The sequence below is a fragment of the Ananas comosus genome, linkage group 3 (assembly GCF_001540865.1).
Source record: "Ananas comosus cultivar F153 linkage group 3, ASM154086v1, whole genome shotgun sequence".
NCBI classification, from domain to species: domain Eukaryota; kingdom Viridiplantae; phylum Streptophyta; class Magnoliopsida; order Poales; family Bromeliaceae; genus Ananas; species Ananas comosus.
In genome coordinates, this window is record NC_033623.1 from 4,818,553 (window position 1) to 4,835,451 (window position 16,899).

Here is a 16,899-nt window from a genome sequence, read left to right on the forward strand (position 1 = left end):
GGGGGGGGAGGAGAGAGAGAGAGAGAGAGAGAGTAGTGAAAAAAGAAAAAAGAAAGCCATACCCTTATATATGACCGACATTAGACCTGCCTTAAATTGTAACACACCTTTGCCTTTACTATTAGGATCGAAATTTTGCACAAGAGAATATGTATGCTCACATACTGCAATATGGAAGTACAATAATAAGCACTTTTATCAAAAAAATCAAGAATTTGCCATAGGACTGCTTACATGGATAGAAGATTCACTGTATACTTAGCAAGTACATTACATTTGCAAAAAAAATGACACTGAACATTGTACAGACGTAAGAAATCCAAGAACATGCATTTGAAACCTTTCCAGTGCTTTTTGAACAAACAGTGGTGCTGCAAAGCATATAGGGTCAACTACGATGTGAGGAAGAAGCAAAAACAGGGCACCAGGAGAGGATCTTACGGATTCTTGATATACTAGGGTCCACGTCTTGGATCTCATCGACGGCTCTGAGAATCTCCTCTATGTACTTGTTGTTTGCCGAGGGTGAATGGACGATCCCAGTGATTTCGGTGACCGGGTGCGCGGGTGCGGCGGCGGCGGCGCCTATCCGCTCCCTCCGAAGCACCACGCGCACCAGCCGCTCCCAAGCTCACCTCTGCCCGCAACATCTCGGACACGACAACTACTCACAATCCTAAAATTGAACCCCAAGACCACGGACCATCAACACCGATTCCAAAGCTTCTTCCATAATCAAAAGTGAAAAAATAGGACTTAGAAGCTAATCTCTACCAAAAATGGCGATCACAAACATAGAAACCCTAGATGAAGAGAGCCCTTACCACGGGGAAAAGATCGAAGAACACGAAATCAACGAAAAGAAACGGATCGAACGAGATCAAAATTTAGCGATGGAGAGGTGGCTGCGGCTGTGGATGGCGGCTGCGGTTGTGGATGGCAACAGCGGCGGTAGTTGTGAGCTGAAGGGGAAGGAGGAAGAGAAGGAGGAAGAAGGAGGATGACGACGAGAAAGCGGAGGGGAAGAAAGATGAGGAAGAAGAAGAGAAAGAAAATGGTGTAAATTTCACCCAAAGAGTACAACTTTTACCTAAAGAGTGTAATCTCATCCCAAAAGTGTAATTCTGTCTTAAAGAGTGCAATTTTTATTTAAAATAGTGCAAAAATCTTTTAAAATAGTGTAACTTTATTTTAACAGTGTAATTTCATCATCTTCTTTATTCTTCTATAATTTTTGATCTTTTCTGTAGAAAAAAATTTTTTTTTTTATTTTTTTTTATTATTCTTTTTTTTTTCTCTCTATAATTTTTTTGGTCACGACCTCTCCCTTGCCCTCTATCGCAGCCATCGCCTTCGCCGGAGTATAACTATTTTTGTAGTGTCCTTAGAGTTTAGCGGTCGGAGTGATTACAGTATTTGTGGTTTGTCGACACATCTGTAGAGTGTCGGGACGAGTTTGAGTCGTTTGGCGCGAAATGGACGCAAAAACGGACTCGGCGTAGTGCGAGATTGGAGTTCTGCCACTGAAATCTGCAAATTGCAGGTTTGAGTGTCGAGTACCGATACCTGTGTGGAGTACCGGTACTGGGACTGGGTACCGGTACTGCATCGAGCTAGTACCAGTACTGTAGTGTATCAAGTCCTTGGTGCACTAAACCGAACTTTAGTCAAATTGACCAAAGTGAGGTAATAGACGCTTTAGAGAGGTCCGTTGAGTGTTCCGAGTGATCAGAATGACGTATAAGGGTGTAAGGGACCAAAAGGGACCTTGGAGAGCAAGATTGGAAAATTTCGAAAATTTTTGTATTTGGAGTGCTCTCGAGGTCCGGACCCTACATGTAGGGTCCGGACCCCGTACACGGGAAAACGTGAAGTTGAGCAAAAACAGCCATTCGTGTGAGGGGCTATGTGCAATTGTGTTGGGGAGTGTTTATATGAGGGGACTTAGCCATTTTCCCTCATTTCCCCTCACACTCTCAACCTAAAAGAGAAAAGCCTTTCTCTCTCTAAACCTTTCTCCCTCTCTCTGTAGGGTTTGCTCCAAGAGGTAGAGTTTTTGTGGAAGAAGCTTGCTTGGAGGTGAAGCTTTATTCTTCTTCACCATAGGCTTAAAGAGAGCTTAGGTTTGAGGTGAGTTTTATGGGATTTCAAGGTTTTAAGTTAGGGTTTTGTGTAGAAACCTTAGAAATGTGATAAATTGGAACCCTAGGTGATTCTAATCTATGCTATTGCTAGAATCATGAAGAGATTTGGATATTATGCCATGTATGGGTTTTTAGGGTTTCAAAAGAGGGTTTTTTCTCATGATGGGTTTTGATATTAATTGATCCTATGTTTCCGCAATTGAAGGTAAAACCGACGCGGGTGATCGCTTGGATTGAGATTTCGTTGAGCTGGTGGTGGTCGATTGAAGAAAAACCCCATTTTAGCTTCGTTTGCCGCAGTCGGGAGAAATCGACGACAATAAATTGCGCAGCTTGGCTTTCCCGTTTCGTGGCGTCGACACGAGGTGGGGGGTGCTATCCGAAATAGCCGGGTTTTATTCTATGTTTAAATTCTACTTATATTGAATAAAACCCGGCTATGTAGCATATCCTCACTCGTGAGAATTGTGAACTTGGCATTATGATTATCCGGGATGTGGGATTCCCGAGGTCCTCGGGCGGAAGGACTTGAGCATATTGCATATGTGGTCGACTGTTAGCATTGCAATACTTGTGATTATCCGGGATGTGGGATTCCCGAGGTCCTCGAGGGGAGGACTTGAGTATAGTGCATATGTGGCCTATGGTGAGCATTACATGCCTTGTGATTGAATGGGGTGTGGGATCCCCGAGGTCCTTGGGCGGGAGGACTAGATCATGCTCGCGTCGTCTGTATCTGTTTTGCTTGTGGATGGTCGCGCCTCCCAAGCAGTGAGCTCCGGAGTTGTATCACAGTGAGATAGAGAAATAGGGGGTCCCTCTCTGCAAACGGTCACGGTCGCGTGACAAGGTGTTGCGAGTCGTGGTTCGACCTTTAGGCGAACCAGTTTGATTGAATCAAGGCATGGTCATGGTATTTCATATAGATGCATACATTGTAGAACATTGTTAGATGACATTGTTATAAACATAGTGGAACTCATATTTGTTGACATGTTTGGCAAAGGCATAGCTACACATTTGAAACATGATAGATGTATATGAGCATGTTAGGCTTATTGTTCTATTCATTACTTCTTTGTCATATTACCCTATCTATTGTTTCTATGCCTTTCTTAGACTTAGTGGGAAAATCGGCGGGATCGACGGCCGAACCCACTGGGAACTATGGACAATAGTTCTCACACCCTATTTTGCAGAGCCAAGCGCAAGCGCATTCGTCGAGGACGCGGCATGGGCATCGAGCCCTAGATAATAGACCACCGGCATTAGCTCACGACCCTCGAGTATATAAAGGAAAAGAAAAGAAAATGTAATGTATATAATGTAAGGTGATCATTTTGTATGAAAATGTGGGATACCCTTTTGTGTATAAAGGAGTTGTAACATGTTAAAAAGAATGCAAGATTCCGTATGTAAATGAGATGTAATAGATAATTTAACTTCTCTTGTATCTGTGATTGCCTCTCTCAATGTTGATGCTTATATCTATTGCTTGGATATGTATGCATAGACTTTGTTACGCTTCGGGTGGACAGGGGAAACTCTGTCCGTTCAGCAGGCCTGTTTTGGACCTGAGCTATCCAAATTGGCAGCGTGGGGTCGTGACAGGTACACTGTATTTAAACCCAGCTGTCCAGCTCTTGGGTTTTAGCTGTTTGAGTGCCGGGTACCGGTACCTCAACCGAGTTCCGGTACTCAATACGGTAGTTTGAGTTGGTAAAGGAATTTTTGGTAATTTTGCAGCCATGGTTATCCTATTTATCCCAACCGACCCAGCAGGATTATATGTGTTGGAGCTTGGAGAAACAAGTAGGCTTCTTCTCTTTCTCTCTCTAGTTTTCACTCCCCAGTTCTATGGGAATTTGAGGATCGATCTTATTTTTATTATTCTTCTCTTTGGAGGATTGTTCGTGCACATTGATTTGTTTCAGTTTGAGGCCGAGCCAATGCGGGGTTTCTCCTATTGATTTCTAGTCGGTGTTGGACGAGCATTTGAGGTGGGTTGATATTGTCCGAAGCCTTTGGAGTGCCTCCTAAGTATATGATATTCTAGCATGTGTAGTTTTATTTATAACCATTCCGGTTACAACTCAAACTATAGATTTGCATGTTATAGATGAAATCTAAGTTTTGGAGCATGCTTAGCTAATTTATGATGATTATTATCTACTGAACTGGGGTTTGACTTAGGAGAAAACTTATTAAACCTATACCTGACACTTTTCAAAAAGTTATCAGATTTAGCTTCAGGAGCTGACTTTTCTTTTGTATCACCGCTGTTGGTGCGTCGTGGATACTTGGATTAGTGTGGGTTGAGATTACGCTCGTGCTAAGGGGCCGAGCTCGTTTTTACAGCAGAGTTGGGTTGTTTTGTACTGTCGAGTGCCATCGGGCCTCACGGTGGACCCAGATTCTTACACCTTGTATCAGATTATGCCGAGGACATGTGAGCCTTAGTTGTTAGACCAGTTTGACCCATTTGTGTTGACTATGGTCTGTGTGAGCCTGATTGAGCTCGACAGAGACACGCTTGCATACTCGGTTGGGTAGCTCCCACAAGTGCCGCTCCGGAGTAAGGTTTTTCTTGCGTTGATGTCGCAGCAGCCCTGTTTGGGCAGTTTTCTTGGACCGGCCACCCACGTGGGTGGTGTGCAGTGTAGTTTGGGTACAGGTTGGACTGGCTAGTTGGCAGTCCCTTGAGATTAGGTCAGTTGTGGCTGATTGGTAGCTAGTGATACATTTCATATGTTTCAGAGAATATGGTTTAGATAGCGATAGCGTAGTAGCATTTAGCTATAGAGTTTCTTCCACCTTATTTTCCTATCAGCTTATTACCCATTTTGTAGACTTAGTAGGTGGGCCATTGGGGTCGGTGACGGTACCCAATGAGGACTACTCTGTTTTTGTAGTAGTTCTCACATCCATTGTTGCCACTTTTTCTTGCAGAGCCTTCGACTGCTGCTGCTGCTATTTCTGATCGAGGTAAGGGAGTCGCGAGCTAGATCCCTATTTACCCGGTCACAGTACTAGAGGAGTTCTGATCAGAGATAGTTTTGGTTGTGCCATGTACATACAGTGGTTTGTGTTTTAGTTTTCGCTCTGAGAGATGGTGACGCTTTGGAACTTGTATGTACAGTGGGCATTTTACTTTTATATATATGTTTCAGTTTTAGCAGCTCTGTACTTTTGTTGTAGCTCCTATCTGTAGCAGGTACGGCTATCGCTTTGTATACACGAGAAATTCTTATGTGTACGACAGATCTATTGGCGGGCCCGGAGAAATTCCTATGTGTACGGCAAATGTGTTGCAGAGTCGTTTCCGACTCTATCTCCGCCGCCTTCTTCGAAGAGAAAAAAAAAACGCAAGAAAAAAAAGAGAGAGAAAAAGGTATAAGGGTATTTTAGTCAGTTTGCTGAAAATTCGGACCGAATCTGCAAAATCAAAAAAGGCGGTTCAATTTTACAAAAGATCAAAACTCGTGGATTTTTTATGCAAATTAGCTTTTAAAAATTAATCAAATTTAATAGTTTTGGAAAGTGTTATATAAATAACTTTTTTAACTAAAAAGTTACATACACATGATATATATTAACATTCTATACACCACAATTTATATTAGATGATAAATATTTTGATATCAAAATTTAATTAAACATATATGACCTACGAAGATAATAATTTAAATTCTATTGAATGAATTAGATTTTCAAATCTCTATTAAAGGATTTTAAGTGTGTGATATATGTGCACATATACACTCGGTGCACATATGCACTCAGTGCAGAGAATGCTTAATTTAATGCATTCATAGTTTCAAGAGAGAAAATAAATCTTTTTTTGCACCTGGTATATGATAATGCTTCATACATCGTACAATATATTAAATAATTAATAAAATATTTAATAATCAGTAGTGTATAATAAAATATAATATAAAATACTCAAATAATTTATTATATAATATAAATTTATATTTGACACATAATTTAGAATTGGTGTACGATATAATTGAAATAGGAATGCAGGACCCCAATCAGGCATTTATAAAGTGTGACACAACCACTGAGATCGAACGTTCTATCTCTTATACAATCTTAGTCGTTTAATAGATCTAGTTTCATTCATCATAAAAAATGTAATCTTTCTCTCTATATATATAAGTAAATAGCCAATAATATTAGTATTAAATAATTAAAATAATTAATCTATATCTATACCTATACATTATTTCTCATGGAGTTTGCCACGTAGCAATTTGTCACGCCTCGGGACCGGCGAAGGCCCTCCCGGTAGCGTGCCCAGACCCGCCATATGTCTACACATATAAGGCGTCTACAATAAAAGCGGAAGTAAAAGCGAGTAATAGAACAAATAGAAGAAGTGAAATAATGAGCAGCTAATGATATCAGAGCGAGTAAGGTTCTAACATCTACATCAAGGTAAAGGAGTAAAGCTAGACAGTAAAAGAAATCATNGCCCTTGTACCGGTACAAGGTCCACGAAATCCAAACCCGAGGCTCGGGTTGCGCTGTTCTGCGGCACTGTACCGGTACAGGCCCGATGGCTGTACCGGTACAACCATCAACATTGTACCGGTACAAGACCACCCTTGTACCGGTACAAGGCCTGCGAAAATGCAAACCCGAGGCTCGGGTTTGCTAGTTCGCGACTCTGTACCGGTACAGGCCCAACCTTGTACCGGTACAAGCCCGCCAGACAGCCAAACCGAGAGCTGACCAAAATCCAAATTTTTGGGTTTTGGTGCAAGGCTTCGTACCACACTCCTCGGGACACGTGCCATAGGTCGGAACACAGTCAACGACCTACCAGAAAATCTGGAAAAGCTCAGAGCACAGCTAATCACTCGAACCTCGCAATTCGCAAAAGTCCAGTGTGTTACACAATTCCTCCTTCACCCCTCTTCCTATTCCCTAATGCTTCGCCTTCCCACCGCATATCTACCCGATGCTTCGTCTTCCCATCCGCCCACTTTCTAATTATTTATATCTATATTTATACCTATACATTATTTCTCATAGAGTTTGCCATGTTGCAATTTCTCCTTCACCCCTCTTCCCATTCCCTAATGCTTCGCCTTCCCACCACATCTCTGCCCGATGCTTCGTCTTCCCATCCACCCACTTTCTAATTAATGTCTTTATATGATCCATTTTTATCGAAACCAATTACTTTATAAAAGAAAGTAAAATAAGATCTCTTCATACTCTTTTTTATCATTTTTTTTCTTTTTTTTTATGCACAAGAAGGGTTCAATTTTTGTATTTTTCTTAATCTTTTTTCTATTTTTTAAAATTGTGTGGGGATTGAAATTTTTGTATCATTAAATTTCTCAGCAATTAATGATAATTTTAACATTTAATCAAAGAGATATATAAATAACACAAGAATTAAAACAATTCTCAATAAGCAACAAACCGATTCTTTAACATGTGATCCGTTTGCTCAGTATGTGGACACACTCCCACAGTGTGTCACATTCTTCACTGGTTAAAACTTCGTCTTCCCACCGCATCTCTGCCCGATGCTTCGTCTTCCCATCCGCCCACTTTCTAATTAATGTCTTTATATGATCCATTTTCATCTAAACAAATTACTTTAAAAAAATAGTAAAATAAGATATCTTCATACTCTTTTTTATCACTTTTTTTTTCTTTTTGTTTTTTTGATGCACAAGAAGGTTTCAATTTTTGTATTTTTCTTAATCTTTTTTCTATTTTATAAAATTGTGTGGGATTGAAATTTTTGTATCATTAAATTTCTCAGCAATTAATGATAATTTTAACATTTAATCAAAAAGATATATAAACAACACAAGAATTAAAACAATTCTCAATAAGCAACAAACTGATTCTTTAACATGTGATCTGTTTGCTTAGTATGTGGACACACTCCCACAGTGTGTCACATTCTTCACTGGTTAAAATAGCAGACATTTCCTCAACCATAGAAATAGAGGAATTAGTGCAAATAGAGACCCAAATTGGATCATATTCCGAGGGAAAACCATGAACAATATGACGAATCAAATCTTCATCATGGACCGATTTAACACTGCCGCCAAGTTATTAGATATAGTGTTTATTTTCTTCATATAATCAATAATAGTCATACCTTCCTTTTTGATAGTTTGAAGTTGAGTAGTAAGCTATGAAATATGGTCCTGCAACAGCAAGGCATACTAGTGTTGTAGTGCAACCCAAACATCGCGAATGGTTTGTAAGTCAACAACTTGAGCAAGTATACCTTGGGGAGGGTAGGTTGGATCCAAGAAAGCAAATGAAGATCTTGTTTCATCCACTCCAAAAATGATGGATTGATAGTGTGTAATATACCGAAACTTCGGTAGGTTATACTGAACTTTAGTCAAATTGACGAAAGTGCGAAGTTGATCGCTTCGGAACGCTTTGGAAAGTCCGAAATGCGTTGGAATGGCACTTAAGGCTGTTAAGGGACCTTGGTGAGCTGCTGGGAGAAAATTCTGCAAAATTCGCAGTTGTGGTGCTCACGGGGTCCGGACCTTGTGCAGGGTCCGGACCCCGTAATCGAAAACTGCCCTGGCAGGGCAGGGTGTAAAGTGTGTTGTGTGAGGGGTTTTGTGCAAATGTGCTTGAGTGGGGTTAATTGTGAGGGGTTGTGAGCTCATTTCACTTCCTCTCCCTCACATTTGCAACCAAAGGAAGCTCTCTCTCTCTCTCTAAGTCCTCACTCTCTCTTCCTCTTTCTCTCTCTAGGGATTGTGAGAGGGTATGGTCCAAGAAAGGGGCTTTGGTACGTGGAGAAGAAGACATCTTGGAGGGTGGAGTTAGCATTTGTGCAAGGAGTTTGGAGAAGAGCTAGAACTCAAGGTGAGTTCTTGTGATGTTGAGCTAGGGTTTATGCTAGTCTCTTCTAGTTATGATATCTAGAAGCTATTATGATGGATTAGTGTGTGAATCTCTATGTATTATGAGATCTATGTGAGTATTTAGCAATAATAGAAACCTTAGGGTTGAAATGGGGGTTTTGTTAAAGATGAGATCTAACTAGGGTTTGATCTCTTGTAGCCCTAATTGTTGAGTAGATCGACACGTTGGGAGACTCGGTTCGAAGATCTGACGAGTCTACGCGAAGAAATCAAGGAAAAACCCTGTTTCGGCTTCGTTTGCCGAGGGTCAAGGGCGATTAGCGACCATAAATTCCGAGACTTGAATCGTAGCACCTTAGCAACCCTACGAGGTGGGTGGTCCTATCCGAAATCATTGAATTTTCTTTTATGTCTAAATGTCACTTATTGAGCATATATGAGTATATAGGATTCATGCATTGTAGGGTTGAGTTGAGAACATGTTGATATATGTTGTTTGCATGCTTTTAGTATAAAGATGCACTTGAGTTATTGAACAAGTTGTGAACCCTATAGATGTGTAAGGAAGTGGATTCTCGAGATACGAGAGTTTAACTTCGATTAGAATCGACTCATTGTGGATTGGGTGTGCTTCGGAAAGTCCGAATGCGATGACAATGCAAAAGGTGGATTGTGGTTGGTCTCGAGAGCAAGCTGTGCGAATCTGCACAAATTATAGATTTTGCTCTCGGGGACCGGTCCTTGGAGGGAGGGACCGGTCCCCGTAGGTAGAGGGTGCGGCAGAGAAGTTCTGCGCACAAGTCTTGCTCTCGGGGACCGGTCCCTAGTGGGAAGGACCGGTCCTCGTAAGCATGGTGAGTGGCAGAAAAATGCTATGCACCAATCTTGCTCTCGGGGACCGGTCCCTAGCGGGAGAGACCGGTCCCCGTACGCGCAGGAGTTGGCAGAAGAGCTCTGCCCGCAAAAGCTGCTCTCGGGGACCGGTCCCTCGAGGGACAGACCGGTCCTCGCAGCCCGAAACTGCCCAGTCAGAGCAATGTGAGAGAAGTGAAGTGGAGGGGCTTTAGTGTAATTGTGACATAAGTTGGGGGGTATAGGAGGGATTGAACACTCTCTCTCCCTCATTTCTCACCCAACATATCCCTCTCTCTCTCTAAGCTCTCTCTCTCCCTCTCTCTTAAAGTGAAGAAGGAGAAGAAGGGAAGGAAGGAGAAGAAGAAGAAGAAGAAGAAGAAGAAGAAGAAGCAAGCTTGGAGGAAGGTTTTTATCATCTCCTTCTTCCTCTCCACACCATTGGAGCAAGCTTTAGAGGTTAGCTTCAAGCTCAACAATTGTAGAGATCTAGGGTTTGGACTTCTAGCTCTAGAAATGGTTTAGTTAGATCTCTAGTAAGCTTAATAGGTGTTTAATGCTTAAATCTAGAGATTTGTTGGAGTAAATTCGCATAGATGCAAACCTAGGACTCCAATTTGGGGTTTTGCTTAATAGTTGAGCTTGATCTCAATTGATGGTATCTAAACCTAATTGCTATGTGTCTAAACGCGTGGGCGAAGACGGATTGACGATTCGTCGAGTCGGTAGAGAGATATCGGCGAAAAGAGATCATTCGAGCTTCGTTTCCGCCTAGGAAGCCGAGACGACGTCGTAGCAAGTGCCGAATCACGTTCCTAGAGTCTTGACATCGTCGAAAGGTGGGTGGTGTCATCCCGAAGCAACCGGGCTCCTCTTTATGTCTTAGTATATTGTAACCTTGCATCTCTTATACATGTGCATTGTAGGATTGCATTGTTATTCCATTTTCTTTTGCTTGCTAGTTGATATCAATGTATGAGTTGAACACTTGATATAGTGGTTAGATAAGGACTGGGTCTTGATATTGAATCCTGAAGTGCCGAGGAAAAGAGATGGGCTCGATGGTTACCTAGTGACATAATGAGTGGCATATGATTGTTAAATAAACAGAACGAGTGGCATATAACTTAGTGTAAAGTGGCACTAGTGTTTGTGAACTTAGGGATAGGTGGACTCCCTAGCGATGACTCGTTGAACAAGAACATAGTGTAGTAAATACTTACACATGGACATTGGGATAGGTAGATTCCCGAGTGACAGTTAGCCCTAGTTGATAGGGTATCCTCGAGTTGAGAGGATCGGATCATACTCACAGTCTGTTTATACTTGTGGTGGTCGCGCCACACAAGTCGTCGTGCACTCCGGAGTTTGGCGTGAGAGGGGCAGAGTTGATGTCCCGCAGGCGGTCTCGGGTTTGAGAGCGAGGTGCGTCTCCTTACCTTACGAGATGGCGAGGTGAGTCGTGGGCGAAACCAAGGGATCGCCAAGGATTGGGTAAACAAGAGAATAACACTGTTTATTGGACATTTGCTTATTGGACTTTGCTTAGTGGACATAGGAGCATGTTAGTAGATTACTTACTATGTGATACATGCATACATTACTCTTGATTGGGCAAAGTAGTGTAGTTTTCCTACTATGTCGTTTACTGCTTTCATTATCTATCTATCTATCTATCTGCTCTTGCCCGCTTGGACCTAGTGGGGAGATCGGCGGAGTCGGCGGCCGAACCCACTGGGAACTATGGACAATAGTTCTCACCCCACTTTGTTGCAGGGCCTAGTTCGAGCACGCCAGGCGAGGATCGCGGCAAGGGCGTTGCGCCCGAACAGTAGTAGCTTAGTAGCTTTACCTTTTTGCATTAGTGTACCCTTTTGTATCCAGATATTATATGCATTAGGAGAGATACTTATGTATATTGGAAATGATCAATGTATTCATTTTGAGAAAGATGCAAATGTAAATTAATGTAAATGAATGCAATGTGATGTAATAGGTAATTGTATCTCTCTTTGTTCACTTGTATGTACTCGTGACTCTTACTCTTATCTGTTGGCACTTGTGGTGCCCCTCTTTGATTATGTATGTATAGAATTTCTTTTCTGGGCAAATTCTTGTACATGATCAAATTGTTTAGCCTTGGGCGTGCAAGGGAGGTGCTGTCCGTTCGGCGACTGTTCGACGTGCCCAAACCGGACCAAATTGGTAGCGGTCTCGGGGCGTGACAAGATGTATGAATTGTGACTTGAGCATAGTCGAGGCAAAGAACATAGTGACATTACGACATGAGTAAAGTAGCACCTTGCGGCATTAATGAGTATAATGTATGCTAAAGAATGATGACACATAGTGTGTGTGGCATTATGAGTATAGTAATGCTAAAGAACGAGACACTTAGTGTGTGTGGCATTAATGAGTATAAAGAATGCAAGAAAATGAGATATTTGGCATTGTGGCATATGTGAACCTGACATCCTCATAGTTGAGACATCCTTATAGATAAAGATTGGATTGAGCATATCATCTTTATAGTTAAGGATTAGATTGAACTTGGCATCCTTATAGTTAAGGATTGGATCATACTCACCTATAAGTCTTGGCTTGGGGGCGGTCGCACCCCCTCGAGCGATGCGCTCTAAAGTAGTCATCACTGGGTTGGAGTTTCCCTAGAGGACGGTCCCGTCGGGTTGTAGGAGTTTCTCCCCGATAGTAGGGATTTGAGTTGGTGAGTGTTTGGGCGAAACCTACGGGTTAGCCAAGAGGATTGGGTATTGGAATATGGATTCAACATGCATCATGAGCATTCTTATTGATTGTATTTCATTCAGGCATATTAGCTGCATTTGTATAGCATAGTTGTCACGCCCCGGGATCGGCCCTTTTGGTCGGTTCAGGCACGTCAAATAGACGTCGAACGGACAGCACCTCTCCTATCCGCCCAAGGCTCAACACAAGTACAAAACGAGTATAAAGTTTGCACATGTGGAAACATAAACATATATGACTTGCACGAGGGCAAGCAATAGCCAAAGTGAAAGATTCTAAACTATTACAAACATACAAGTGTTATAATTAACTTTTAATCACATACATGTATTCAACATTTAAATATTTTTACATTCTTTTCATTCATTTCTTTTCTTTTTTTATTTTTAAATTCTTTTCATTCATTTCTTCTCTTTATACATCACATGATCTCCAAAATAAGCTTTTACATTTAAACATCATTTATACATTTGTGATCATCAAATACAAAAGATGATATATAAAGNCAATAAGTAAGCTACTATGAACACTAGTAAGCTACTATGAACAACAACAACAACTATGGAAGCAAGCTATCATGAACAACAATAATGAGTATGACTCAATAGGTAACCAAATCTCGTGGTGAACTCGGGGTTCACGAACATATCTCACGTGTAAACCTCATAGGGAAAGTCTCACTGAACTACTCCTCGAGACCGCCTGCGGACAGCACACAGACCGTCCAGACAGCACACTGACTGTCCCTCTAGTGACCAACCTCCGGAGTGCACAGCTTGTGGGGAACGACCCCTCCAAGCGCAGACAGGCTATGTGAGCACGATCAACTCACGAACATCAGCAACCTACCCTCTATGGGTAATCTCATCATGGAATCGAGGTGTTCTTGTACCCAATCTCATAGTGTAACAACTACACTAATGTTCTCATGCCAAGGTTATCAACAATCATATGCCTCACATCATAGTTTTCTATAACTAGATGCCACTTGTCATAGTTTTCTAAACTAGATGCCACTCGTCATTTAGACTCATTTTTAACACTAGTTTCATCATACTAGTTCTTTAATCACATAAACATTATTCATCACATATAGGGTCTAGGTTCTCATGCATACTAGATCATGGATCAATCATCAAGATGTATAGCTACTAGCATGCAAATATAAGCAATAACCATAATCATCTAGCACCTATATACAATAAATATAATATGCAACTTGATCGATTAATGTACTCAACTACAGTTTAATCCACAGTAATCATGCCCTTATAGGGTTTCACCACACTAAGTCCCAATCTCATGCATACATACTAGGTACAAGTATTAATCAAGTGACACTACACTCCCACTAGCATGCCATGACATGTAACAATTGCCAACTAGTACCCTATAATGCAATATCCCAATATGCAACTTGATCAATGTTAACTAGAGTTTCTAGTACAACAACCAATCCATTACTAGTTCAAGTCATATGTGTTTTTAGCACAATGAGTTCAATGCCACTTGTAAACTATGTCTTTAAATACAACACTAGGTTCTTCTTTCATTTAGCATCATAGGTTTACCAATGTCATCTCATAATCCTTATGTCCATTACATCATATATCCATATCATAATACTATATTGATCATAAACATCATATAAGGATTAGGAATGCATGTATTGTCATCCTATAATGCATAGCAACATACAATATGCTTTATACAAATTGATAAAGTACTAAGACATAGGAAGAAGCTCGGTTGCTTCGGGATGGACACTCCCCACCTTTTACAGCGTTCCGATTGCTCGTCGTCACTTGCAATCGGCCTCCGGCGGCGCACGCCGCTCGGCTCGACCCAAACCACGCACAACCACCGAACGACCTCCGATCCGCAATTCGAAAATTAAAGGTCTTCGGTTTCTCGTTATGATGCTCCAAATCCGTTTCCAAGATTTTACGACGTCGCCTCGGCCCTCCAGGCAGAAACGAAGCCTAAACGTCCGTTTCTTTAATAACTTTGCACCGGCTCGACGAATCGCCGAACCGTCGCTTCCAACGCATTCGTAGACCTAGCAATTAGGCAAACAGAGGGTTAAAAGAGATCAAACCCAACAATTTATAAAAATCCCATTTTGAGCCCTAGGTTTCAACTATTGCAAGAATACTCTACTACAACCTTAGATTCATGCAATAATCATCTATTAGGCATCAATGGGTTCCACTAAAACCATTTCCAAAGCATTTGGACCTATCTTTAGAGATCTACCATTAAAGCCCTCATTTTGGAGCTCTAGGTTTCAATAGGTAAAAATCCACCATTAGAAGCATATTAGATTCATCATTAGAACATCCTAGTAACCTCTCTCAGGTTTGCGCGCCAAAAACTCATTCTATTGCGTATAATTGAATGCCCTAAATTCTAACCGATTAAACAGTTAGGCTTTTACCTAACAAGATTCGTCCACAAGGCCTTGAAGAGAGAGAAGATGGCTGAAAGAACACTTTCAAGTTCACCAAACCCTCTCTTGCTTCTTATTCCTAGAGAGAAGAGAGCTGCTCCATATGCAAAGTGTCGAGGGAGAGTAAGGAGAAGAAAGGTGTTTGCGTGTGATGCTTTTGCAAGCAGCCGCAACCAAATATGGGGCTGCCACACATTTCAGGAAACCCCTCACATACTACCAACTCTGCCAACCACTCATAATCTGTATTTAGCAAGTTCTGAGAACAGTTGGATGCCCTTCTAATATGTCCGTTAGAGCTCAATTTACAGAGGCTACAGTTTCAACGTAACGAGTAGAAATATTTAAGTTTCCAGCTTTTCGACCGTCGTTTGGTCACTGAAAATCTACACCGGAACTGTAATCTTTATGCAATGCTGTCGGATTTTATTTTCTCACGCGCATATGGGTTTGTCAGAAAAATATGAAACTTTAAATCTAGCCTCATAAAAATATTTCTGACTTATCCTCCAATTTTCATAATTTTCTGAGACTGTGCATTTTCTGCTAATTTATCTGTCCCGTTTCTCACAGAAAATTCTAAATCTTCTGTTTTCGCTCCGATTTCAGCACAGATCATACCCAACCTATATTTCACTTCTCTAAATCAAATAAAAATAGTATCTCATACAATATTTATTTATTTTTATTTTTATACTTAAATCCGGTATATTACATTACACCGCAACTTTACCGAAACCATTCAAATGGCTCTCCAATCAAATGGACACCGTAACCTCATGATTTTAGAAGTCCGATACCTTACACGGGTGGTCACTGTCTATGGCGCGATACCTTTACCACGATCGTCGGCCGGCTCACTCGGTCCTGGCTCTGTGGAATAGTGGGGAGAGAACTATAAAAAACTTTCCAGTGGGTTCGGCCGCTGACCTCGCCGATTTTCTCACTAGGTCTAAATCAGGCATAATAGAAGAATAACAGATAGATAGTAACCAATTAAACAAATGCAGCTAATATGCCTGAACAAGATATAATCAATAAAGATGCTCAAATAGAATGCTCATGATGAATGCAAGATCTCATTGTCCATTATCCAATTCTCTCGGCTAACTCGTAGGTTTCGCCTAAAACGACTCACCAACTCAAATCCCTAGTATCGGGGAGATACTCCCTACAACCGAACGGGATCGTCCTCTGGGGAGATACTCGCTACAACCCAGTGATGACTACTCCGGAACTCATCGTTCGAGGGAGGACGACCGCCCTTAAGCCAAGACTTATAGGTGAGTATGATCTAATCCTTAACTATAAGGACGCTATGTCACATTTGCCATTTTCTTGCATTCTTTATACTCATTCATGCCACACACATCTAGTGTCTCATGTTCTTACATTTATTGTTCTCATCAATGCTACACTATGTGATATCTCTAGCATTCAATACTCATTAATACCATACTTGTACACTAGCATTCTTGACTCATTAATGCCACACTTGTACACTAGCATTCAAAACTTATTGATGCCACTCTACTATTGATGTCATAATGTCATTTGTTCTTAATGTTACTAGATTCCTTGCCTTTTCTAGGTTCTTATCATCATTCATGCATACATAAGATTTTACAAGTTCTCAATAGTTTGCAATCATCTCATATGCATTTGTACTCACAACATGCAATAATATACTCTCACATCAACCCTACAATGCATGAAGCTCATATATACACATCTGCTCAAAAAGTGACACTTAGGCATAAAAAAAAATTCAAGGATTTCGAATAACACCACCCACCTCGTATGATTGCTAAGGTGCTAC